The sequence below is a fragment of the Mesoplodon densirostris genome, chromosome 3 (assembly GCF_025265405.1).
Source record: "Mesoplodon densirostris isolate mMesDen1 chromosome 3, mMesDen1 primary haplotype, whole genome shotgun sequence".
Classification (NCBI taxonomy): Eukaryota; Metazoa; Chordata; class Mammalia; order Artiodactyla; family Ziphiidae; genus Mesoplodon; species Mesoplodon densirostris.
The window spans coordinates 69,352,846-69,378,410 of record NC_082663.1 but is presented as its reverse complement, the minus strand read 5'-3'; the positions used below and the strand labels follow the sequence as shown (position 1 = coordinate 69,378,410).

General features: G+C 34.0%; 1 pseudogene; it reads left to right on the top strand.

Annotated features, from left to right (window-relative positions):
• Positions 1 to 11,312: 11,312 nt before the first annotated feature.
• LOC132486785 (chromobox protein homolog 1-like) lies at positions 11,313 to 20,902 on the top strand (annotated as a pseudogene).
• The last annotated feature ends 4,663 nt before the right edge of the window (positions 20,903 to 25,565 follow it).

Sequence of the window (25,565 nt, the reverse complement as noted above, 5' to 3'; positions counted from 1 at the left end):
TAAGTGCATGTGAAAATATAGAATCTACATGAAAATATACACTGTATATTTATTTAATTAGGAATGCTCACTAATTTTTTACAATGACAGTAGATGGGTGATTGTGGAATTGTGGATTATCATAACATTTCACTAGACTATAATAGAGTACCTAGTGGGTTGATATTATTTTCCAAATTACACAATTACCACAGAGTTTTAAAAGGTCATACCAATTAAGTGAAAAAGGATGACATGAACAGCCAAAAGAAAATTATACCTATACATGTATACATGTGTGTGCATATGTGTGTGCGTATACACACACATTTCTTTTTAACTAGAGATAAAACGATTAAAACAAGAAAAAGTATTCACATTTATTGTAAAACCTTCCTGAAATGTCCAAAGACCTAATTCTATTATTAAAAGCTCCACTTCTTTGAATATCAATTTTTAAAAATGGAGATTTAGTCATATCCAATGAATATAAGGAAAATTTTGTGGATAAATAAAATAACATGTACAACTCTGTGCTTAAGTCTCCTATGAAGGAAAAAGAAAATTAGACTCACTTCATCTCTCCTCTCAATGTGAGAAGTCAATAGTTGTATCTAAACAGTGGGGTAAACATTATTTCCCAAGAAATGTATTCCATTTTGAAGAAGCCAGGAAATTTTGAGTGGGTTGACCTCTTCCCCAGTTCTAGGTGGCATTGATACCAATGCCCTTGCCAGTATGATTGGGTCAGTGGTGAGCACATCACTGTACTGGCTGATTAGCCAATCCTATAGCTGATATCTTATGGGCACAATGATTGATTTTGAGTTTTGAGGTGAGTTTCTAAACTACACTGATAAATCAGAATGATGTTCAAGAATTTTGTATGATGGCTGACAATAATAAAAAATGAACAAGTTTGCTTTGGACAGTGTGATGTAAAGTAAGAAAGTGATAGAATAAGGCCATCAAAAAATTAAAACTAGAGCATAACCAAAAAAACACAGTTTATCTAAAAAACTGTGAAAAACAATAAAACTTTAAAAAATTGTGTCAAATATATGGCAAAGTAAGGATTGTTTTTCTGTTTTTTCAAATAATTGGATTTGAGATGTAGAATTGTACTATTAGAGTCAGAATAGAAAGAGAGACTTCTGATTTATCCTATCAATGGATTAATTTTTATACCAAACATATATTACTTAATAATAATTTTAAATAAAATTTTAAGTTTTATTTAAATTAAAATAAAATTTTAGTGCAATGTTTTTCTTAAAAGGTGACAATCTTCCTTGAATCTCCATCTTTATGCCTCAATTTCATGAGGAGTTTTCAGAAATAAATTTTAGAGGCCACACTCTATTGTAAGCTCACCAGTTTTTAAAGAGCACATACTAACTGTGTAATGCTGGACCTCTTGTTTAATCTTGCTCTCCCTCAATTTATTCACATGAAAATGTATGAAAATAGTACATGCTATGGTCTGACTGTTTGTGTCCCTCCTGTGAATTTCAATTCACATGTTGAAATCCTAACCCCAAAGGTGATAAGGTGATGATGGTATTAGTAGGTGGAGTCTTTGGGAGGTTTGTAAGTTATGAGGGTGGAGCCCTCATAAATGAGATTTGTCCCCATATTATAGCAGACTTAATGGTCTAAGACACATTTCAGTATGGCTGTGTAATGATTAAATTAGTAATGTTTTATATATATATATATATATATGTATATATATATATGTGTGTGTGTGTGTATATATATGATATATATGATATATATATATGATATATATATATATCATATATATATCACCCTTAAAACAGCCTTGACCTGTAGGTATCATTCAGTAAAAGCATTGGCATTGCCCATTCTTGCAGAAAGAATACATGGCATTTAAATTTGTGCTAATAATGTAGAAGTACATACAAATGTAATAGTATGGAAAAGTGGGATCTCAAAATGCTAGCTACTGGATGGATGAATTTCTTCAATTTCTTACCTCAGATTTTGGGAGAGAGTAATTACTTTAGAAACACCTTTTTTTTCTGTCTAAATGCTGCTAAATTTATTACCCACTGTTTGGAAAAAAATGTTTTAGTTCAGATATCAAAGGAGATCTGTAAGATGTTCTCAGCTTTCAAGCCTGGCTCACTAAGATTGGAATGTAGCAGCAGTTGGGACTCACAGTTCAATGTGTTTCAAAATGGCTTGACATCTAAGTGCACAATTTTTGCTTTAGAAAACCTATATTGGCATAGTAAGCTAAAAAATAAAAGTCTCCTCAGAGCAAGCATACTTGCTTGATAAAAATCTTAATAGATACTGTCTACATTTATACCTATGTTTTGATGAAATTAAATAATGTGTATAATATATAATATCTACATCTGTTTATATGTATATGAAAGAAAAAAAGGAAGAGAGGAAAACACCTAAGGGAAATAATTAAAGTTTAAACAAATCAAATAGTTTTATGAAGTCATAATTTATGCTACACAAAACTTTGAACTAAACTTTATTATAATGTTAAGCTAATATACTATATTTAAATAACCATTTTAACAATAATGCTAGAGTTGGTTTATTAAAAATTGAATTATCTGAACATTTTAGTTATAGTAGTCAGAGTTTTCCATCTTATAGCACTTTCTAGATGATATCTATGTTTAATATTTGTAAAATACAGGTATATAAATGTATACATAAAAAACAGCAAGTAGTTTACAATGGGGTTCAGGAGTCATTATCCTAAGGTCTAAATCTAAATCCTGGTACACAGCTTACTAGCTGTATCACACTTTGGGCATGTTGCTGACCTCTGTAGCCTTTATTCAGATAATTAATTTAAATATATAAGTAACATACTTAAGAGTACCTTATACAGTATAACAATTTGGGTATCTTTCTAAACTCATTAAGTAGGAAAAGGGATTAATTCACGTAAGCAACTGCAGGTAACACCTGAGAATTTGACCTATACATAATATATTCAAATTGACACAAAATATTGGTGAAGATCTCTGAGACCAGCATTAGGTAAAGCCCTGATGAATCAACTACAGCTGTCTTATGAGGAATTCAGAAAGTGTCCTGGGATTAACCTTTCATTAAGATTTATTTCTGAAGAATATAAAGTTCCAGTTTCTTCCATGTAACCAGCGACTCTTTGTTTACTAGATTCTGATTCTATAATTCATTATAATTTCTGCTCTTTTCTGTTACTTTCCTTCACTTTAATATACAAAATTAACACAAATCAAATCAGTGGACGTAAAAATCTAATTTTACTTATATAATATTTGACTGCTGCCATGAGTAATTTCCACTGGATCTGTTATAAGTTTATAACATTAAGATAATTATTCTAACTGCGTGAGCAACTTTGTTAGCTGGCGTCTCTTCTTGGTGCAATTATATGGAAAAGCTCTTTCAGATAATCAAAACAATTAAAATGGTTGATGTAATTCTTGCAGAATAGAAATTAGTCTTCAGAATTTTAAACAAGGATTACTTTATGTTTCAGGATAATTTTTAAAAGGAGTCTTTTATATGACTATGCACAGAGACCAAAAAAGAAACAGAAAAAAAGGCTGTTTTTCTCTGTCTCATCATCAAAGATATAAAGTATCCTAGTTTTCATACACAGAGATGAAACTAGTGACCCATAATAAGTAAAGTATAAGATTTGAATAATTTTTTTCTGAAGTAGTCATTTTACAGATGTAATCTCTCACTTTAGTTGCTATTTCAGTTAATGATACACAGCAGTGGTGACTTACTGAGGTGAGAAGTCAATCTGTGGGCACTTAAATGGAACTGAGCTAACTATAAGATCTGTAGCTATAATCTCATTAATATCCTGCCCTAATCAATTAAATTAACTAAATTCAGGAAACACCTAATTATCAGCATCATCATGTTAACAAAAACAATATTTACTGAATGTTTCCAATGTTCTCTGACATAGTACACATGTACCAAAAAAAAAGTCAGTTTAAGCATTTGTCAATCACTCCTACAATTACTTTGTCGTAAGATGGCCTCTAACTCCTTTATCTTAATATTTTCTTATTTTAGTGTTATTTGGACATGTGTAATGGGAAATTGAGTTCTATTTACCTTATAAAAAAGATTTTGTTCTCAATAAATCCATGTACTTTACCACAGATATTCTGTCTTTTCTAACTCTAATCTTTTGGCCAATCCACTGCTATTTTGGTTTTAATAAACACCCATTCAAGTTTCAGCGTAAATGAAAAAAGATGGTAAAAATAGACGGAACTTTTTTTATTTTAAGTTCAGCAAGATCTCATAGAACCCAAGATCCTAAAGAGTAGTAGAGCTTGCTGTTCTGGAAGAGCAAAGTCGGAGACACAAGGTGATCTTCTCTTCTCTCTGACTCAGGAGTCCATCTTTACTACTCTTTTCTAGCATTTCTACTACCTTCTGTGACTGTTTGTCATCTCTATTTCTTTAGCTTATCTCAAACCAGAGTGTTTTTAAATCAGAGTTTGAAGTCTTCATTCTGTTCAAATTTAAAAGTTTTAGCTGAGCTCATAGGTGCCTTGGGGCTTTGCCTTCCCTATGGTCAGGGAAAAGTTCCCCCAGCCCAAAGCTATGGACTGAATTGCAGAAAACTGAGAGTGGTACTAGCCAAATTTCAGAAGTAGTCTTTTTGACCATGTTAAAAATTTTGACCTTCATCCCAAAATCAGAGGATGGATTTATTTTTCATGCAAAATCATCTTTGTGCTTTGAAAAGGTACTTCTAACTGCAGGGTTGAGAGTGGATTGAGGACAATACATTGAGACCAATAAAGAAGCTATTGCCAAACCTCAGGCAAGGGTTAGTGATCAAATGAGCCAGAGTAGCAAAAGCAGAAAGAGAGAAAAATGGGAAAATCTGAAAGAGATTTAGAGTCAAGGTCATCCAGGACAAATGGTGGATTGGAATTTGGGGCAGGGGCACAGGAGAGGGCAGTGAAGGAGAGGGATATGTCTTAGGTGTCTGGTTTAGGAGAATAGATGGTACTGTCCTCAGACAGAGATGCTAGAAGAAACCATTCTGAGACACCAAGATACCTGAAGAAGAGTTATGCACTGTAGCTTAAACTTTATTTAAAACTCCTAGAAGAGTATCACCTAGCATAGCTCTAGATCCTGGGAAATTACATTATGACTCAAAATTCACTAAGAAGCTTTGAGTTAAATAAGTACTTTAATCACCATATATGTATGAGGAATTAGACTTCGAAAATATGAAGGTTGCTATAAGGGGATGTGGAGGGCTGAATAATGGCCCCCCAAAGATAGCTATATCCTAATGCCTGAAACCTGTGACCCTTACTTTTACTGACAAATAGACACTTTGCAGATGTGATAAATTAAGTATCTTCAGATGGGGAGATTATCCTGGATTAGCCTAGTAGACCTTAAAGACAACCACATGTCTCTTTATAAGAGGGAGGCAGAGAAAGATTTGACAGATGGAAGAGAAGGCAATGTGACAACAGAGGCTGAAATTTGAGAGATGGGACCACAAGCCAAGGAATGTGGTAGCCACCAGAAGCTAGTTGAGGTAAGGGAGGGATTCTCCCCTAAAACTTCCAGTAGTACAGCCCTACTGACACCTTGATTTTGGCCCAGTGATACTAACTTTTGACTTCAGAATGGTGACATAACAAATACCCCTTGTTTTAAGCCGCCATTTGTGGTAATTTGTTATAGCAGCCATAGGAAACTGATAAAAGGGGCTTTCTGGAAATTGCTTTTATACTTAAAATATATACTTTTGACATAAATATCTTCTGATAGAGCATTTAAAATGTTTTATTCAAGCTAGGATATTCTGCATCACTGAAGGATATCTGCAGTTATTGTGTACTATATACCCCCCCCAAAAAAAAGGAAAATTGGTGTCTGCTCTTCAGATAGAATTTAGTCTCAGAAAATTGCAGCTATGTATTTGAAGAACTTACAGGTCTAACTGCAATATTAGTATGATGTTGAAATTCAGATAGTGTATTTCTAGGTAAGATGAATTGAATGAATATTTTTAATGTTTTTCTAATGAATGCAAGTGTTATTGAAATTTACTTGCATAATATAACACATACTCAGTTTTGGAAACCACTTGAATAATTAACTGCACTCTTCTGTTAGCATTACCAGCATAGACCCAGCTCCAGAACACCAAACACAGAAGCATTGCTCTTAGAACTATAATTCTAAGCTTCTACTTTACTGTTTTGGATTTAAGTAGAGCAGTGTTAGAAACATGTTTTCATTTTTGGACTCATCACCTAGAGAGAGTCAAATAAATTATGAATATAAAGTAGCATAAAATGGTGGCTAGAATCCTCTAGGTAACTTAGCTTGTAGGTAACAAATGAATCAATAAGACTGTAATAAATTTTCAGGTATATATAAACAATAGACAAAAATGAAAAATATATTCATATGCAGATGAGTGAAGATAAGCAAATAGCTATTCTTGCTAAACTAATCTGTATGTTTATAGAGACATTTTTTAAGGGAATTATGTCAGCATGAATTCTGTATAAGAAGCAACTAATCATAGAGAACAATTTCAGAAGACATATTGTTCCATAGGGTAGGTCCCAAGAGATGTTAATAACCTGATAAATGTTTTTAAACTAGTGGAAGCATTGATGCAAATTAAATCAAATGTAAATTTTGAGCAGGGATTTCTTACCTTGTATAGTCAATCATTTTTTCCTAGGTTAATAATTAAGTGGAGATCATATTTCTTTCTAATATTACATTAGCGATTGTATTTCACTCTTATTGTACCCCAAATGTATTAGAAATGGCTCTGTAGGTATGCACAAAATGAAACATTTAATGCTGTTTAACAATCACAGACATATATAAAACTAATATTTCATGAAATTGCTTCCCATAATTCTGAGATGGAGTAATGCTCTGTATTATCAGATATCCACGTGTTTAAAGCTTTGGCTACTTGGTTCCAAAGTGACAATCTCTTCATTCAAAATATATGTCTTTTCAGGAGGAAATTTGAGATAAATGAATTGAGGATTGTGTATACATAATATACATATTGGAACTTAGGGTATTTCCTAATTCTTTCTTCATCTTTTCTTAGTTGTGTTTTACTAGATTTTTGTTAGTTTACAATTTGTTCATTACTTTTTCAATTAATTTCAGTAAATAATCCTCAAATCACGCATCTAAAATGGGTGCAGAAAAAGAGAAAGAACTGTTGAAGAAATGAAAATTATAGGTAAGTAAATTTCAACAATTTGAGAATCTCAAAGAATATGTGTACTATTCTCACAGCCTTTCGGTGATTCTGAAATTACATCAAAATAAAAATTTAAAGGTAAAAAGTCCCTTTGTTTAAAGAGATTAGCAACCTCTCCCAACCTTCCCGCATATTGTCACTTCTGCCACCACCACTATCAAAGCTTCAGCACATGCTTAACCACTCTGACTTTTTGTTTTCTCCCTTTTGGAGAAAACCTATGAACTTTCCTTACTGCCCTGACAGCTCAGCTATACAATATCAGCATGTTTTTAATATTTTATGGAGAATGTCTTACAGTGTTGTAGCTAGAGTGTTTTCAGCTTATCTGATTTCCTGTAGTACCAAAAGTGGAGGGTATCTTATGTTTTTTAATGGATGTATTATCCTCTCAAAGTAACTTCCAAGATACATATTTTATTCACTTGAGTGATTTGGTCTTTCCTTCACTGAGTATATTATTTGTTGGTAAGTTATTCTGTTTCAAATGTTTGGTTCCCATATATCATGCTGTTTTATTTGTTTTTCATTTTAAATCATTGGTGATTCTAAGTTTTCTCTTCATATTTTCAATTAGGGGATACTTTGAATAGCACTGGCAATGACAGAGTTATCTGGGTCACAGACATTAAACAGTGTTTTTCTCTGTTATATCTCCAGTAAATCAATGCCTAGTACATAGGAGGTACTATGTAAAGAATAAATAAATGAGAGAGTAAATAAAATGAATACATAGGGCTTCCCTGGTGGCACAGTGGTTGAGAGTCCGCCTGCCGATGCAGGGGACATGGGTTCGTGCCCTGGTCCGGGAAGATCCCACATGCTGCGGAGCGGCTGGGCCCATGAGCCATGGCCACTGAGCCTGTGCATCCAGAGCTTCTGCTCTGCAACGGGAGAGGCCACAACAGTGAGAGGCCCGCGTACCGCAAAAAAAAAAAAAAAAAAAAAAAAAAAAGTTAAAAAAAATGAATACATAAAATTAATAGAATGAATAAATAAAATATGAATGTAGACTCTAGAATTATCAACAGTAATCCTTATGCAAAAACAAAATGCAATAATTAAAACTTTTCTATCTAGTATATAAAACTGAGAATGTAAGATTCTTGAGACAGAATTCACAATGAAGAGTCAGTCCTGGTAAATTTGGAATATCAAATAATGAAGAAAATCATTGGACAAGAGATTTTACAATTAAAAGATTAGATATAAAAACAATAAGATAGAGCAGTTCATGAAGACAAATAGGATAAATTATAGCTCAGAATTGTCTTTCTTGAGAACTTTTGGTTGTCACCTTTATGGAAACCTAGTTGATTTGAAATGATATTTGCATGACACTTAGTTCAATGTATGAGTAAAGCATGGGGTCAAAATTTTTTACCATTATATTTATTACTTACCTGAATAATTGTTCTGTCCATGGTACCTTTACAATGAATTTCTCAGTTACTCAGTTTGAGTTTGTTTCTTTTCCTTGCAATCAGTGAAGTTCATCAAGATAGAACTCTTCTTTGCTCAGAGAAAGGAGACTCCTTTCATCAATCAGTAATGCCTTTGGAAGTTAAGTTCACAGGGCTTTGTGCATATACTAGCCCTCCCCAATTTGGCAGATACCAAGATTTGAGGTGACAAAGGACAGAAAGCCAAAATATTACCTTTTCTTGAAAATCCCCTCATTAAAAAAGAAAAATTATATATGTTCATTTATTTCCTCATGAAATTTGTATCCAAATACTTCCTGTTACATTTTATTATCTTTCATTTACTTTTTTGGCCCCACTGCTGCATTTTCAGCAACTCAAAGACCATAGGACAATTCAGTTAAATTTGAATCTATAGTATGCAGCACAGTCCTTGGTATATTGTAAGACATCAAACATAAATTGATAATGAATGAAATTATTTGGTGACGCAGAATTAAAATGAGCCACATTTGTTCAATAAAAATTAAGTGTCTCCTCTTTGTAATGAATATTGTCAGGTGCTAGAGATGTTGTTCTGACCAACACAATCTTATAGGCAACATTTTAGTAAAGGAGACAGATATTATATATCTAAGTGTACCACTTATTATTTAACTACAATTATAAGAAAGTTCTATGAACAAGAATTTAAAGTGCCATGAGAAAATAAACAAAATAATATGTAGTTGTGCAGGTCACTGCATCTTTGAAGAAGCAATCTCTCAGATCTGACATATGGTAGGAATTACCTAAAAATGTATGGAGAAGAACCTTTGAACCTATGGAACAGCATTTGCTAAAGCCCTAGGACAGTAAGCATTTCAGCATGTCCTGGAAATGAAGGATGATTTGTATTGTGGAGAGCAGGTAAGAGAACGGCATGGAAGGAAACGAGAGTCAGTTAGATTAGCTTTTGTGGAGCTGACTTAAAGAAATGGTACGATTGTAAAAAGATTTAGGAGATAAAAATCAAATGGCTGCAGTAAATAAATTGGAAGCAGACAAAGGTAGATGTAAGGTGATCAGTTCAGAAGTCAATGCAATGGTCCAGGCAAGAAAAATGATAATTTGATCTCAAGTTATGCCAAATAGGTGGAAAGAAGTAGATGGATTTAAGAAATATTTAGAGGTAAAATGACCTTTAGAGAAAATTGGTTTTTAGGGTCATAAAACAAACAGAGGGGAAAGGAAAGGAACTAGGTCTGTCCAAAGGAAAAACAGATTTCAAAAATACACTAGATATAGTTCATTTTACATGGTCAACCTAACAATAATTTCCAGTGGATTTAAAAGATAAATAATTGTCACTCTTTATCCATCTTTATATGACTGACTTCCACATCTTTATTGGGAAAAAAAAGAATGCGGAAGCCACCAATTCAATTGAGATTCCTTATGAATGTTAAGTACCATTGTGCTGTTTTTTCAAGCTCTTTTAAGGTAGATAAAATATTAATGTGACAGTTATCATGTATGTTCCTGGTTCATCAGATGAAAATCAACCCTGTTTCCTTGTCCTGGGTATACAGAAAGACTACAGTTTGCAGCCTTTGTTCTTCTTGGTCAGGGCCATGTCATTCAGGACTGGCTGGTGGAACATGGGTAAAATTATGCACCTCTCATAAAACATCCTAAGCCAGCTGCTACACACTGTTTTCATTTACCTGTTGGCCAGTTGATGCAGAAGATACCTGGGACTTACGTAAGGATGAGAGACCCACAAAATTAAGTAACCTGGGTCCCTGTTTAACTACAGAATAGGATTTTTCAGTAGAGCCTCCAAACTCACATGGCACTGTGATAAATAACTCACATTAACTTGAGCCACTGAAACTTTGGGAGTGTTTAATATAGACACTGACGAACATAATATACAATGCTACCTTTTTTTATTTATTTAACAACAACAACAAATATATATGCCAAGGAATTCTCCTAAGTACTTTGTGAATATTAAATCATTAACCTTATGCAATAAGTAATATTTCCATTATACAATAGAGGAAACAAAGCACAAGTTCACACAGCTAGTAAGTAGCAGAGCCAATAATCACGTTCGTCACTCTGACTACAGAGTTTCTGCTGTTAGTTTCACACTGTACTACCTGAATTTAAATGAGCATTCTTTTAAAAAAATACTCATTTATGGGAGCTACACTTTGTGTTTTTCCATACCCTTGAGTATTTTAGGAGTTTCATATCAAGGCTAATTTATTGAGAGACCAGAAAGTCCATTTGGCCTAAGTCTCATATTCAAGAAGAACCTCAAATGTAATGTGGTTACATTTAAGTCATTGTATTTTGTACGTTTATGTTTAACTACATGTTAGTTAAATATAAAATATTAAAATTTTTGTAACTTTGTTTTCACACTTCATTTTCTTTCAAATTACCAGGGAACATTAATAATTGGAAGTGGTCCAGGCAGGCTCTTAGTCTCTAAGGGTCCTGTTTGGCACACTCACTGATAAGTCTAAAAAAATTAATTTTATATTCTCTGGAGTTCTAAGTGAACTCAACACAAGATCTCATTGAGTATGGAAAAGGTCGCAGAACCTTAAGAGTTATGGGAACATTCCATGGCACCACCAGGTAAGCCTCCGATGAAGCTGCAGTAGGCAAAGATAAATAGCACAAAGGGGCTGAAAAAAGGTAATCACTTGTCTTGAAAAAAACTTCAAAAACTTTTAATTTTCATCTAATTCTGGGGGAAAATACATGGTTCAGTCTTTTCTATATTCCATAAGAAATTGTTATGCCACATCTAATTAGAAGTTATGTTACTGGCAAGGGAATTATTTGACTAAGGCACCTGTGCCACCTCTGACTCACTTTGAAAAGAGTCATGGGATCTGTCACGCTTACTTGGCTCTACTGAAAAAAAAAAGGAAAGCTCTGTAGCTAATGAAATGTCAAAAATGTAACATCTCTAAGGGTTTGGCTCATCCCTTCAGAGTGCACCAGAGAGTCAGTTCCAGGCTTAAACTTAAGTCCCTACACAAGCTGAGAGCTTTGAGTTGTGAAGAATATTTGAGTTTCTTTCTCTATTTTTCTGTAAGTCATTGTTTCCTGCTTTCCTAAACTAAAATTATTTCTACCTTTAAGGAATAATTGCATTCATGGGACTTAAGATTTGAGTGGCATGATTCATATATATTGTGCTGTCATTTTACCTATTTACATATGTAATATGCATATGTGACTTTTGTCAGATAGCTAATATGGTCCTTAGTGGCACTAGTGAAATTGTATGTGCTTGTGTTTATTTTTGCCTGTCATAATTTATTAACTTTAATTATCCAAATCCCTCTTCCATACACAGAACTAATTCAATTTAAACTCTGTTTATGGTTCTATTGGTCTTCTAAAGAGATCTAATCAGTGAGAATAATCAATTGGGTAAGCATCTTTTGAAAAGATGTCTTGAGTTGTGTAGGGGAAGAAAAAATATTTCTTCTACCCATCTTAGGTCTCAGCTGGGGGTCTATAACAAAAGACAGGTAAACAAAAGAAAAGCATGCAATTTTATTTCTTATAAGTTTTATGTGGCCTGGGAGTCTCCCAAAGGATTGGCAAAACCTAAGTGCTATATATGAAGCTGAACAAAGAGAAGCAATTGTGGAAAAGTAAAATATATGTAGAGATGAAAGGAAGACAAAAGTCATTTTAATAATGTCTGTACAGAATTCTCTCAGCCTGGACTCCCTGTCTCTGGTAATAAGAATGTTTCTTTCCTCTGGGAAAGGGAGGACATATTTCACATAGGAGTTTTATCTCCTGCTTTCAAGAAGAAAAAGGGGGGTCAGAGTGCTTTTCTTGCACCTGCTGCTTTTCAAGTGCCTTTAAATCAAAATAATCTTTATGCCAGAGTGACATATTTTAGGGTGACATATTCTGCCACCCTTCAGTGGAATAATAAAAGAGATCAAGGAATTGAAGTTGGATGGTCAAGATTTTAGTTCCAGATCATTTTTAATAATATTTGAATGAAATTTTTGAGACTCAATTTCCCCATCTGTTAAACCAAGATAAGAATTACTAGTGAAAGTATTATAATAATGTAAATAAAGTAATAACTTTTGTGGAAACACTTAAAACACTAAAGTTTAATGCAAATGTTAGACTTTTAATTTTTATTTTTAAAATAAATAATGAAAAGGATAATATAGACAATCATGGTAAAATGAAAGTCATTATTATTATGAAACATGTCCCATTTTGGCATTTTTGTAACAAAGTATATTAATGTTTTTAAATGCTCTCACTAAGTAACTGTTGAAGGTATATAACAATACAGTAAAGATTTTCAGTGTCTTTTCTAAAATTTCACTCATTAGTCTTTACTAATCTAAGGAAAACATTATAAATGAAGATTGAAGAAAATATGCATGATACTTTAATTTTAAACATTAGAAATTTTAAATAAGAAAGGAAAACTATTTTGTTGAACATTATTTTTTTATATGTATCATCCACTTAGAAATGTAAATTCATTATTGAACAAGACAACTTTATATTGGGTGTTAATATTTGGCTCAAAAAACATCTATTAAATAATGAATTTATTTGTTGTTATATATTTCTTTATGACAGAAAAAAAATTACTGAATTTCTTTGGTATTCATTATATTTGTATTTTTTCCAAACAGTTTTAGCTCAGTATTCCACACTAATTATCTATTGTAATTCGTATGGAGCATACCTCAAACTAGCATAAAACTCAATGTGGAAAATGCGACCAAAGTATTTTTCTTTTGAAAAAAAATAATTTTTCAAAAGATAAACACTCTGCTATCTATATATGGGCAAGTTTTTTTTTAAGGGAAAATATAACCTCAAGTAAAGTTAACAGAAGAAAAGAGACCGTAATAGTATAATTTAAGTTATTAAGATAGTTAAAAATTTTGAGATTACCCAAACTTCCAAATAAGGGCATAAGGGCCTACTACTTTTATATTTTCCTATCCCACTGAGTAATCCAACATGTGTTTTAACATTTCTATGTCTATGATTTTTTGACACATTTGAAATGTTATTTATGGTATAGTTTAAAAATTGGCATGCATTGTTTATGTTTATTTTGGCTTTCACACTTTTGAATGAGATTTACTGTATTCTTTCCAAAAGAATGCTTTTCAATTTCCTAATAAAAAAATAATTATTACAAACCTTATTTTCCAAAAGTTATAACTCATATAATACTACTGAAATACATAATATTTTCATGTAGACAAAATTGATCCTGAAAGTAAATGCTGCCTTCAGAGTTTCTAAAAAATAGGCATAGAATATTAGTCTGAAAAGATTAACTTTTCAGTGATCAAATATATTTATTTTCTTTTTCTTCTATAAGTACCTTTGGAATTTAGACTCATACATTCAAGTATTAAGTTGTTTTTTTTCCATAGACCCATGGATCATAGTTAACTTTTGAGTGAGTTACATGTAACAGTGACTGTGGAGTCAAGTAATAATTGGGGAAATTTCTCCAGCAGTTCATAAAATTATATCTGTGTCTTACTTGCAAGCACCGAGGGGTGGCAGGTTAAACAGGTTAAGATCTTTCTAGAGTGGCATCAAAAGTTGTTTAAATTGCAATTACAGTTTATAGTGCAGCTGTTAAAATCCACCAAACCAAACTTCCAAAATGACATTTTCCACTTCTATAAGGAATTTTGCCAAATGTTTAATTTATAGGCATCTCACCTGGGCCCTTTTCCAAACATACACCTTTGAATGAATTATCTCATCTTTAGCTTTTACACACAAAACTGAATGTCTGTAGGTGACCTGTAATGTCAGTGAAGTTAAATCTGCTTCATATCAGTGGTGCTTTCAGACATGTAACTTGCATTTAAATAAGATAAAATAGTTACTAACTCTCCTGAAAAGAGATTTCTTAAAGGATTTCTTTTTTAATGTCTGTTAGAGCTATCTTATAAATATTATGAACTCAGTTTCTTAAATCTACGTGTAATATTGGAGGAAAACATGGAAATGGCAAAATCACTGCACTTATCTGACCCTTGTAAATGTCAAGTGACAAATGAAGAAAATACATTAGGGTGTACTTAATAATTTTTGTTTAGCCATATGTATATTAATTATATTTTCAACCTCCAAGAACATTATGTACTTAATTTTTTCATTGAATCAAATAGTTACAATATTAGCCAAACAGGAGAATACTATTTGAAAATCGATTTTGCTATATATGGCCTGTCTTGCTATCCGAATGGAATAGCTCTAAATTACAGCAAGCAAATCAGACAAGGGTAAAAAGTGTAGGTAATTGAATTAGTCACTTTTCTTCTGTAGGTCAGGAAAAGTTGATAAATACCTGGAAGAATTCCAACCCTTCTCCTAAGTAAAATGGCCTTCTCTGTATCATCCTAAATGTTCAAACAGAGCTCTGTTCTCTCACTAGCTGCACTGCCAGAATATTTGAATGATAAAACCTTAAGTATAGAATCTAAAAATAAATAGAACTATCCCAGACTGTAAATCCAAGCTTTTGTAGAACATAACATATAAATGAGAACATTGAGCATTGTGTAGTTTGTAGTCATTAAAAATGAAGACTCAGAGGATCTCAAGTTAAATATAGACCCCACCACATAGAAACTGTGAGACCTTGGAAAAACTAATGTATTGAGGCCTGAGTTTCCTCATCTGAAAAATGAGAATGATAATTGTACCTGCCTGTTAAAGTGTTTGGTAGGATAATACCAAATATTGAAGAACATGCCCTCAGCACAGAGCCTGGCAAATTGCAAGTACTCTGTAAATGATACCCATTATTATAGGTAAATTAAAATTAATATAATCAACGAATATTTCATTAGCTCCAAGGTCAAGTGTCTAAAGGTCTAGAAGTTGTTGTCCTTGGAAGAAAGTAAAAGAAATACATATGGGAAATAAGTAAATGCGGGGTGGAAGGAAATAGAGAATCATGGTGGAAACTAGACAAGCCAATTGTACTACCTCTAGTGAATTAATTTGCTAGTGTGGGAGATGGAACTCACCCCAGGTCTGTCTGCTCCTGACCTGACCTATACGCTTTACAGCTATGTAATACAGACTCTCATTAACAAAATTTCAGACACGTATTTGGATATACTGTTGTTGCAGAAATAAGATGTATCATTAGACTGAAAAGGAAGTCTCATATGAGCAACAGAGAAGAAGTTAGGAAAAACCATTTAGTGGGTCACTCTCTGAGGCAATGAAGCCTTAGTTGTTGAAAGCCTGTTTGAACTTTGCATAGCATGAACTTGATTTGTATCCCAGCTTTAACCATTCTTCTTGTGTAACATTGTTCTGGGACTTTCACCTCTCTAAATGTTGGTTATCTTCTTTAAAAAAATGAAAATAGTAAGGTAGCTTTTAGTACAGAATAAAATAATTTCTTTAAAACATTCAGCACAGGGCTTCTCTGGTGGCGCAGTGGTTGAGAGTCCACCTGCCGATGCAGGGGATACGGGTTCGTGCCCCAGTCTGGGAAGATCCCACATGCCGCGGAGCGGCTGGGCCCGTGAGCCATGGCCGCTGAGCCTGCGCGTCTGGAGCCTTTGCTCCGCAACGGGAGAGGCCACAACAGTGAAAGGCCCGCATACCGCAAAAAACAAACAAAACAAAACAAAAAAACATTCAGCACAGATTCTAATAAACAATGATGTGGGTATATCATTGTTATTGTTATGTTGTTTAAATAGCAAAGGTAGTCCATGACCTGAAAGATGAAACACACATTGGTAAAGATGAAGAACAAAATTAATACCTTTGTGAGCATAGATATAATTTCCAGAGACAAATTAAGCTTTGGATATAAAATTAGCAACCAAAGGTCCTGAGTCCTGGGGTCAGATAGGCCAGGATTTCATTTCTAGTCTGCCACTTAAGTACTCTGTGATCTTGTCCAAGTTAATTACTCTCTTTAAGCTTCAACTTCTACATCTATAAATGATATTAGTAATAGCAATGTGGAGTTATCTGATTCAGGATTGATTTAGATTATAATTGATAACAATCCAGTCTACATGTCCTTCACAGATGTTCAAGTTTAATTCCTTTAGTTTATAAAAACAGATTTATTCCTTATTAGATTATAAAAATGCCAAGTAGTAGTAATTGCTAACTAAAAGTATGTTTCTATGGTAAGCACTTAATATATGTTAGCTATTCTAAAAGCTATACATTGAGAAAGTTGTGCTTCTACTAATTTGATACATGAAGACTTAAAATAATTCTGTTATTGAAGTTGCTTTCATGCCAATCAAATAGCTAATAAATTTATTATTCTTTTTTTATTTTATTTTAGTGCAAAGAAAATAAAATCTTGCTTATTTGACTTTTTAAAATCTCAGACCACATTATCTTTTACAAAAGGAAATATATACAGTACAACTTCAAATACTAGTAGGATTTTAGTGCTATATATAGAGGAAAAATACCAAAATTATTATACACTGGAGCACTCTGGTAATATTCCTTCCAGCTTTAGTCAAGACATTGTTTGGTGCTAGAGTACTAAAGGTGATTTATTATAGATATCAATTTTATTTTCTGATATGGCCTTTATTGAACTTTTCTCTAGTATTTCTCCCTTTAGAGAAATTCACAGTCCTCTCAAGAAAGCTGTGAGGAAATTGCTATTTGTCATGTAAAATACTTACATTATTTCCTTCTGTTGTCTGTGAAAAAACTCTGTATACAACCTAAGATTTAACTCTGAATTTTTACAGCAGAAGAAGCCTTAGAAATGAAATAGAAATGAAAATATAGTATTTCCAATTATAATAGAAAAAGATAAAGATCCAAGCCCAAAACACAGAGGTCTTTTATAGCCACATGCAAATGGATGGGAAAAGAGAAAGAATATATTCAGCCCCCAAACAGAAGATAAGGATAAGGAAGTATTATGGCTTTCAACTCTCATTTGCATTCCTTCTACCTCAAAGCATCATCACATATCATAAGTTCATGTTCTTCAATCATAATGATGCAGCTTCAAATATAATGGTAAAGGAAAGTGAGCCATATGAAAAAGCAGCAGGGAATTGTTGTGCAAAATCTAACTGCTTTTAGAAGAAGGATTTAATAGGAATCTCACTGTGCATGAAAACAAGTTTTGCAGATGTAGGTACATTATTTCAGTCATTTCAACTCTTTGTAGCTTGGGCATGGATATGATCTCACATGTGAATTGAGTTTTTAGAGCTTCTTGCGTAGCCACGTGTTGGGATATGATTAAACTGAGTCCAGGTACTGAATCAGGCAAAGAAAGACTCAAATGCATTTAGACAAGTTTTTACTTATTTCGTCATGTATGTGGTCTGAATATAGGCAGGAAGACTATTATGCATTTACCTTTGGCATTGTATTATAAAATATTTTAAAAGGAGAAACTCAGAGGAAAAAAAAGTGTTCACCTTCTTTTTCATTTTTGCTGGGATATTAAGTTAAGCTTGGCTCTCATGTCACTTTAATTCAGAACAAACTAGAATGTGTTCTAGGACATTTTTAAATCAACTTTACTGAGATACAATAAATTGCAAGTAAGTTTTTCATTAATGGATATTTGATTTGTTTCTAACTTTGAGCTGTTTTGTTTACAGCAGCTATGTTCATTCATGAACCCATCTTTGCATTAACAGAAGTTTTTATTATCTTTGGTAAATACTTAAGTGAATGGCTAAAGTTAGGTGTATGTTTAAGACTTTAAGGTGCTGCTAAGTAAACTTTTTAAATTATTATACCATTTTATATTGTCATCAACAGGGTATGAGATTTCCAATTGCTCCAAATCCTCATCAACACTTTGTACTGTCAGACTCTTCACTTTCCTCCATTATCATGGGTGTGTAATGGTATCTCATTGTGCTTTTAATCTGCATTTCTCTGATATCTAGTGATATCTAACATTTTTTCAGGTGCTTATTGGACAACTATATATATATATAAGAATATATATATTCTTTTGTGAAGTATCTTAAATATTTTGCCCATTTTCAAATGTTGTTGATTGTTTTCTTACTGTTGAGCTACAAGAAGAGTTTCTATATTCTAGAAGCAAGTCCTTTGTCAGATTTAGCATTTCAGATATTTTCTACAGTTCTCTGGCTTGCCTTTTCATTTTCATAATTGTCATTCAAAGAGTAATATTGTTAATTTGAACAATGTCCAATTTCTCAAACTCTGGGGTCATTTTAAAATAGTTGAAAATCATTTTCCTTAAAGCTGTCTAAATCAGTATATAGGTATTCTGGTTTCTCATTCAAATGTGAGTTTATCCCACTCTCTTCTTCCAGCCATTTTTCCACCTTGTTAGCCATTCTTTACCTTACTGAGCCAAGAGAACACAGGCCTCTGTCAGCTGCCAACACTCAAAGGACTCATGAATTCACAAACCTCCCATGAAAGCAATAAAGGAAGAGAAAGTAAACATCATATTCCATTTCTTTAGGTTCTTTGCCCATTTGATTAGGCCCCCAAATTTTTGAGTTTGTACAAATAAGCAGAACCAGGATCAGTTTTAAGCAGAACAGGGAGAGGATGTTAAAACCATACTAAGTGTGTTGATTTGAAGCCAGTAAAATTAAGTAAATGCAAAAAAAGCAAGCAAGAATAAATAGTATAATATAATACAATAAAGAGAAAGAGTATCAAATGTCCACATTTAGGGGGAGGAAAATTTTGCATGGTTTCCCATAACATATCTCAATCTGGAAAGGTATAAATATACATGATAAATTGGATCATGAATTTCATGGTTACAAAATATAACAAGTAACAAGCAAGTCCCAAGTGGACTAACAAATTAACCATAAAAAATAATGGAATAATTGTCATACTGGTGATAATATTCTAACTTGATGCAATTAAATGAACTACACAAAAAATATTGGCAGCTACAAATAAAAACTTTAATTTTTTGCAAAATGAAAAATAAGAAAATTAAAAGAAACAACTGTCATCAAATATTTTAACCTCAAATATGAGAAGGTTAACATCTATAGTGACATAGGTGTATTTGCATAGGTATGACCTGACAAAACATACCATAAACATATAATGTAATTAAATATGCAGTAATAATCAAGGAAATTAAAACAAAGCAGGCTTAGAATATAGCTCTTCTTTAAAATAATATATTAAAAATTATGTAGTATACAGTGTTTATGAGATTGTGATGAAGCCAGCACATTTAAACACAGGAGGTAATGTAAATATTTGTAGCTATTTTTGAGAATAGTCTGGCAGTATGTATGAAGGAAAATCATATTTCTATTTTTTGATATTGAAATTGATTTGAAATAATTTACCTAAAGAACAAAAGGAACTAAAGTTTTTATAAATACACATCTATAATAATTAAACAATCTCTAATGATAAATATCTAAAAACCTAACCAAAAAAATGAAACAGTGGGGGAGGGCCGTTGGCCGGGGCCTGCGGTATGCTGCTTCAGTGAGGGGCTCAACCGCAGTCAACCGGCTTGTTGCTTTCCTGGTTGCCACTCCCCCGGGCCGGCCCGACAAAACACGCCAGTAGCACGACATCGATTCTTCTCGGGGTCGCGGGCGCTGCTCTGAAAAGCATCACCCTTTATACCAGAAAGCTGGCGGGCACTATGGGGAAAAACAAAACAAGAAGTGGAGGAGGTGCTAGAGGAAGAGTATGTGGCGGAAAATGTTCTCGACCGTCGGGTGGTAAAAGGCAAAGTGGAGTACCTTCTAAAGTGGAGGGGGTTCTCAGATGAGGACAACACATGGGAGCCAGAAGAAAACCTGGATTGCCCCGACCTCATTGCTGAATTCCTGCAGTCAGAAAACAACACACGAGGCATAAATCAGAGGGAGGCAAGCACAAAGCTGATCCTGATTTAGAAGATAAGGGGGAGGAGAGCAAACCAAAGAATAAAGAAGAGTCAGAAAAGCCACTAGGCTTTGCCCAGGGTTTGGAACCGGAGTGGATTATTGGAGCTACAGACTCCAGTGGAGAACTTGTGTTCCTGATGAAATGGAAAAACTCTGATGAGGCTGACCTGGTCTCTGCCAAGGGAGCCAATGTCAAGTGCCCACAGGTTGTCATAACCTTCTATGAGGAAAGGCTGATGTGGCATTCCTACCCCTCAGAGGATGATGACAAAAAAGATGACAAGGATTAACTCCCCTGAGTACCAGTCTCTGTCACATCTGACTGTGGGTTTCAAGTGGGGAAAGAAGGAGTTCTACTTGTCTTGACACCATAAAGGTGGCTTGAAAAGATGTCCATTGAAGAGCCAGTATAGTTTCTGTGCCCTACAGCAGCCCAAGTGCTTTAAAGCTGTTCCTTGCTGTATAGTTTGCACACCCATCCTAGTGGAGGGGAAGGAGGGTCAGTGTTTCAAGGCAACCCATTCTGAACTTTGCTGAGAAAAGCAAAGGGCCTACTATGAAGGACAAAACTTGCAGAATGGGATGTGGGAGAGCAAAAAATACTGTAGATCTTCAAAGAGCATCTCCACAACCCATAGCCTTCTTCCCAATAGTGTTAACTCTGCATTTTTACAGCATAGCATGTATATAGTGTTTGGCTATTACTGGTGTATTATTTGGGGTGGGAGGGATGGGGTGGGAAAGAAGGGAGACGGGTTAGGATCAATTTTGTTAAAATTTGGGGCCTGATGGCAGAAATGGTGAAACAAAGGAAAGAACAACTAGTGATGACTTGGTTCTGTGTCCAGAATATTTTATCCTTTCAAAGAATGTCATTGGCAACCTAAATGAGAACTGTGAGAGACTGTTTAAAAGCTGTGAATGCCTGAAACTTAGAAGCCAAAGTGTTCCCTGCCTGAGCTTAATGCTGTTCCTAAAAAAGGACCAAGCCAGTTAAGAAGTTACCAAAGCTGCCATTTGGGGGATGGAAACTGGTTGAGGAGGAACAGTCTTATTGGAGTGTATATACAGGCAGATCATCCTGTCTCAGAGGTGCTAATTATTGAAATTGACAAGAAGACCCTTTATTTTCCAATTATGAAGTTATAAATATCAGCTTCTCCATCCAAGCCACTGGCTGAAGTATTTGAGGAAGGGCAGAGGGTGGTATAGGAGATGAGAGAGTAGGGAAAGACAAGGGCTGGTGCTCTTCAGGTGGGAAACTCTTGGAGCCTCTGTTTTTTGAACTTTGAAACCATTGGTGGCAGGGTTCAGTCACTGACAGCAAAAGTTCACTGAATCACTTTAAGAGTTGAATGATTTCAGAAGCCCTGGTCTCAGGAGAAGATTAAATTTTCATACTGTGGCAGTGGTTCACTTTAAAACAAAACAATTTTTTTTTAATCCTAAGAATTAACTAAAACCCAAAACGCTGTCTTGAATCATGAGATCCATCATTTCTTGACATCGTCTAGACCTGCATCTAGAACCCCACTGTAAAATCTTTTTAGGCATGTGTTAGATTTCTGTGAAAACTTTTGTTTAAATGTTAAACTTCATACCAACACTGTCAGTTTTTGTCTTAATAAAACTGTAGATTTATTTTTAAAAAATGAAACAATGACTATAGTAATGTTATGGCTATTTAAATTTTGAAATGCCAATCTAATAAAAATATGTAAGCCTTTCAAATAATAACAATTAAGACTGTGTATCAGTGGAAAATAACTAATATTACAGAAATTTACTATTTATAAAATGATTTCATTTACTGCATATGACCCTCAAGCAACCATATAGTCAAGGATAATATAGTATAGTATAATAGTCAAGAGTAATATAGTATAGTAGATAAGAGCTTGACCCTCAAAATAGGAAGTATCCAAAGTCCAACTTACAAACTTTGTAAACTTGGTCACATTATTCATCCTCTCTGGGATTACTGGCTTTCTAATCTGTAATGAGTATAATAATTAGACCTACCCTGTGGATTTCCTTAAAAGATTTAGATAAAGCATTAATGATATTATAAGAAACTTTTATTATTCCATTGTTCCGATAATAAAACTGGCCTTTGGAAAAACATGTATTATCTAATATAATTTATTAAGTAAGTGTTTGCATCAGAATTTGAATACAGGCATCCAGATAACACAACTGTCACAAGTATGATATGTTATTTTCATCTGTCCATAGTTATATATTTTGCTACCTCAGCAAAAGAATGTAATCTCCTGAAAAAAATTGAGTCAAATACATGTTTTATTTCTTCCATCTCCTCCAGCCCTCAGCAGTGCATATTAATGGTGTTCCTTAAGTGAGGAGTTCCCTTCACACCAGTTCTAACAAGGTGATTGAGACAGTTTAAAGTGCCCCAGTGTGAACTTCTTCAACTTACTTCATTTCTGCCTAAAAATCTTTTTGTTCATTCACCTTCCTTCATTATTTCTTGTAAGAATAAATCTGTCACCATTTTATTGGTAATTTATTTCTATGATTCAAAACTGAGAACATTATCATTCCTCCAGTCATCTGATAGGCTGCTCCAATTATATGCCTTGTGATATAATTAGGATGGGGGATATAAAATTTCAACTACATAAAATATAGATGCATGCAGAAAAAAAACCTGCAATGTAATAAATAGAAATCAAGTGATTGCTATTTTAGGGTTATGGAATAATATACCAACTTTTAATATCATTTTTCTTTTTAATGTTATACTACTTCAAAAGAAAAAATATTAAAGAAACACGGGAGAAGAAAAAAAAGGCTGGTAAGGGATTCATAATAAGTCATTCCTCCTAAATGCCTATGTACAACGTTGTACTACAAAACGTTTTTTAGCCCAATGAAAATCATAGAGTTTGATATACAATTTATTTTAATTTTATGCTGGTATGTGCCCTGTAAGTTTTGTCCACCATTTTTTTCCACATAATTTTCAAAATTAGTGGACATTTTTATACATAAAAGTTTGTAGAATGTTTTAAATGTATAGTTTCTTTTTATCACTATTGAAAAATTGCTACAGCACAATATAAAAGTAATTGTTGCAGGATAATTTCAAATGATTAACTTTTCTCTATTAGTCCAAAAATGAATTTTGTAATAATCATCACATTTCCTTACTTATTTTAAGGTAGTTCTAATGGTCAGTTTTATGTGTCAACTTGGTTAGGCTATAATCCCCAGTTAATCAATCTAGATATCACAGCTAATCTAGGTATTGCTGTGAAGGCATTTTGTAGATATAATTAACATCTACAATTAGTTGACTGTAAGAACTTATACTTGATAATCTGGGTGGGCCTGATCCAATCAGTTGAAAGGCCTTAAGAGCAGAACTGAGGTTTTCCCAAGGAAGAAGAAATCCCACCTGTGAACTATATCAATGTCAGTGTCAGCTCCTGCCAGACTTTTTTCAGTCTTACCTTTCTGACAGCCTGCTATAAAGATTTCAGACTTGCCTAGCTAAAGCCCCCCATATATATCCACCTGATTATTAAAATCCTTTGATAAGCATTTATATAGGACACAAGTAGCTTCACCTTCTTTGCCCATCCAGATAGGTCTATCCACATATCTCTTTCCGATCACCTCATCACCAGCTTTCCAATGATGTTCCTTCCAAGTCCCTGACTATGCAGCCAAATCATTGGCCATAGCTCATGGATCAATATAGACTTATGGTTCTGGCTATCCCCTTATAGGCAAAATGAACAAACAAGTACACTACTCAAAGTTTAGCCCACTGGAAGGATTTCTCATCACTGTTGTCTTCAGTGATGATCCAGAAGAGGGCTATAGGACTGCAGCTGTCCATTTTCAGATGGTGTCTTCATATTAACTGGATCTAAATTTTGTTTTCTTCGGTCAACTTGTTGTAGAGAACTTATGAGACCATGGGTACTAGCTGGACAGACAAGATAATATAGCAAAATAGGGGCCATGGGCATTTGAACCATTATCTTATGTAACTTACATGTGCCTTCATGGTCTGCTTGAGTCCAATATTATAAATATACTTCCATTTAATAATGGACAGCTGATGGGCACACTCAATTTAATAACTTAGCACATCAGACAACATCCAGTTTGTGACGGAAAGTTCACATTGTATGGTAACTTGGTGGCCCAGAGTTAAGCATCCAGTGTCTACTGAAGCCCAATAGCAAGCCAAGAACTGTTTCTCAAAAAAGAATAGGTAATAACAGAGGATGGCAGGGCTTTCCTCCAAAATCCTAAGGGTCTGAACTATGATTCATTTATAGAGGCCAGCCAGAGGCACCAAACAACATCTTATTTGCCACTGACACTTCAAGCATCACTGAATCTTCTAGATCATATGGCATCAAGTGGTAGAATATCTGGAAACAGCATCCTGGACCTGTTGCAGAGACTTCTCTTATTCTAGGTCCCACTGAAAACTACCAGCTTTTTGGGTCACTCAAGAAATGGGCCAGTGAAGCATATCCAAATAAGAAATATGTTGTCTCCAAATTCAAAAGGGCCCATGAGGTGTCATGCCCCTCTTTTTATTTGTAGGATAAATACAGATACAGCAACTTATCCTTCACTTTCAAAAGAATATATTGACATGCCTGACACCACAGGACACCTAGAAATTTCACTGAGGTGGAAAGCCACTAAATTTTTGTCAAATTTGTTTCTAAATGTCTGACATGGAATTATCTTACCAACATGTTTGGATTAGCTACTTCTTATCTTTCCAGCCTCTTTCACCACCTTCTCCTGTGATTGTCCAATGGGCTTATGAACAAAGTGGCCATGGTAACAGAGATAGAGGAAATACATGGGTGGGCTCAGTGACGTGGAGTTTCACTCACCAAGCCAACCTGGCAACAGTCACTGCTAAGTGACCTGTCTGCCAGCACCAGCACTGAGTTCCAA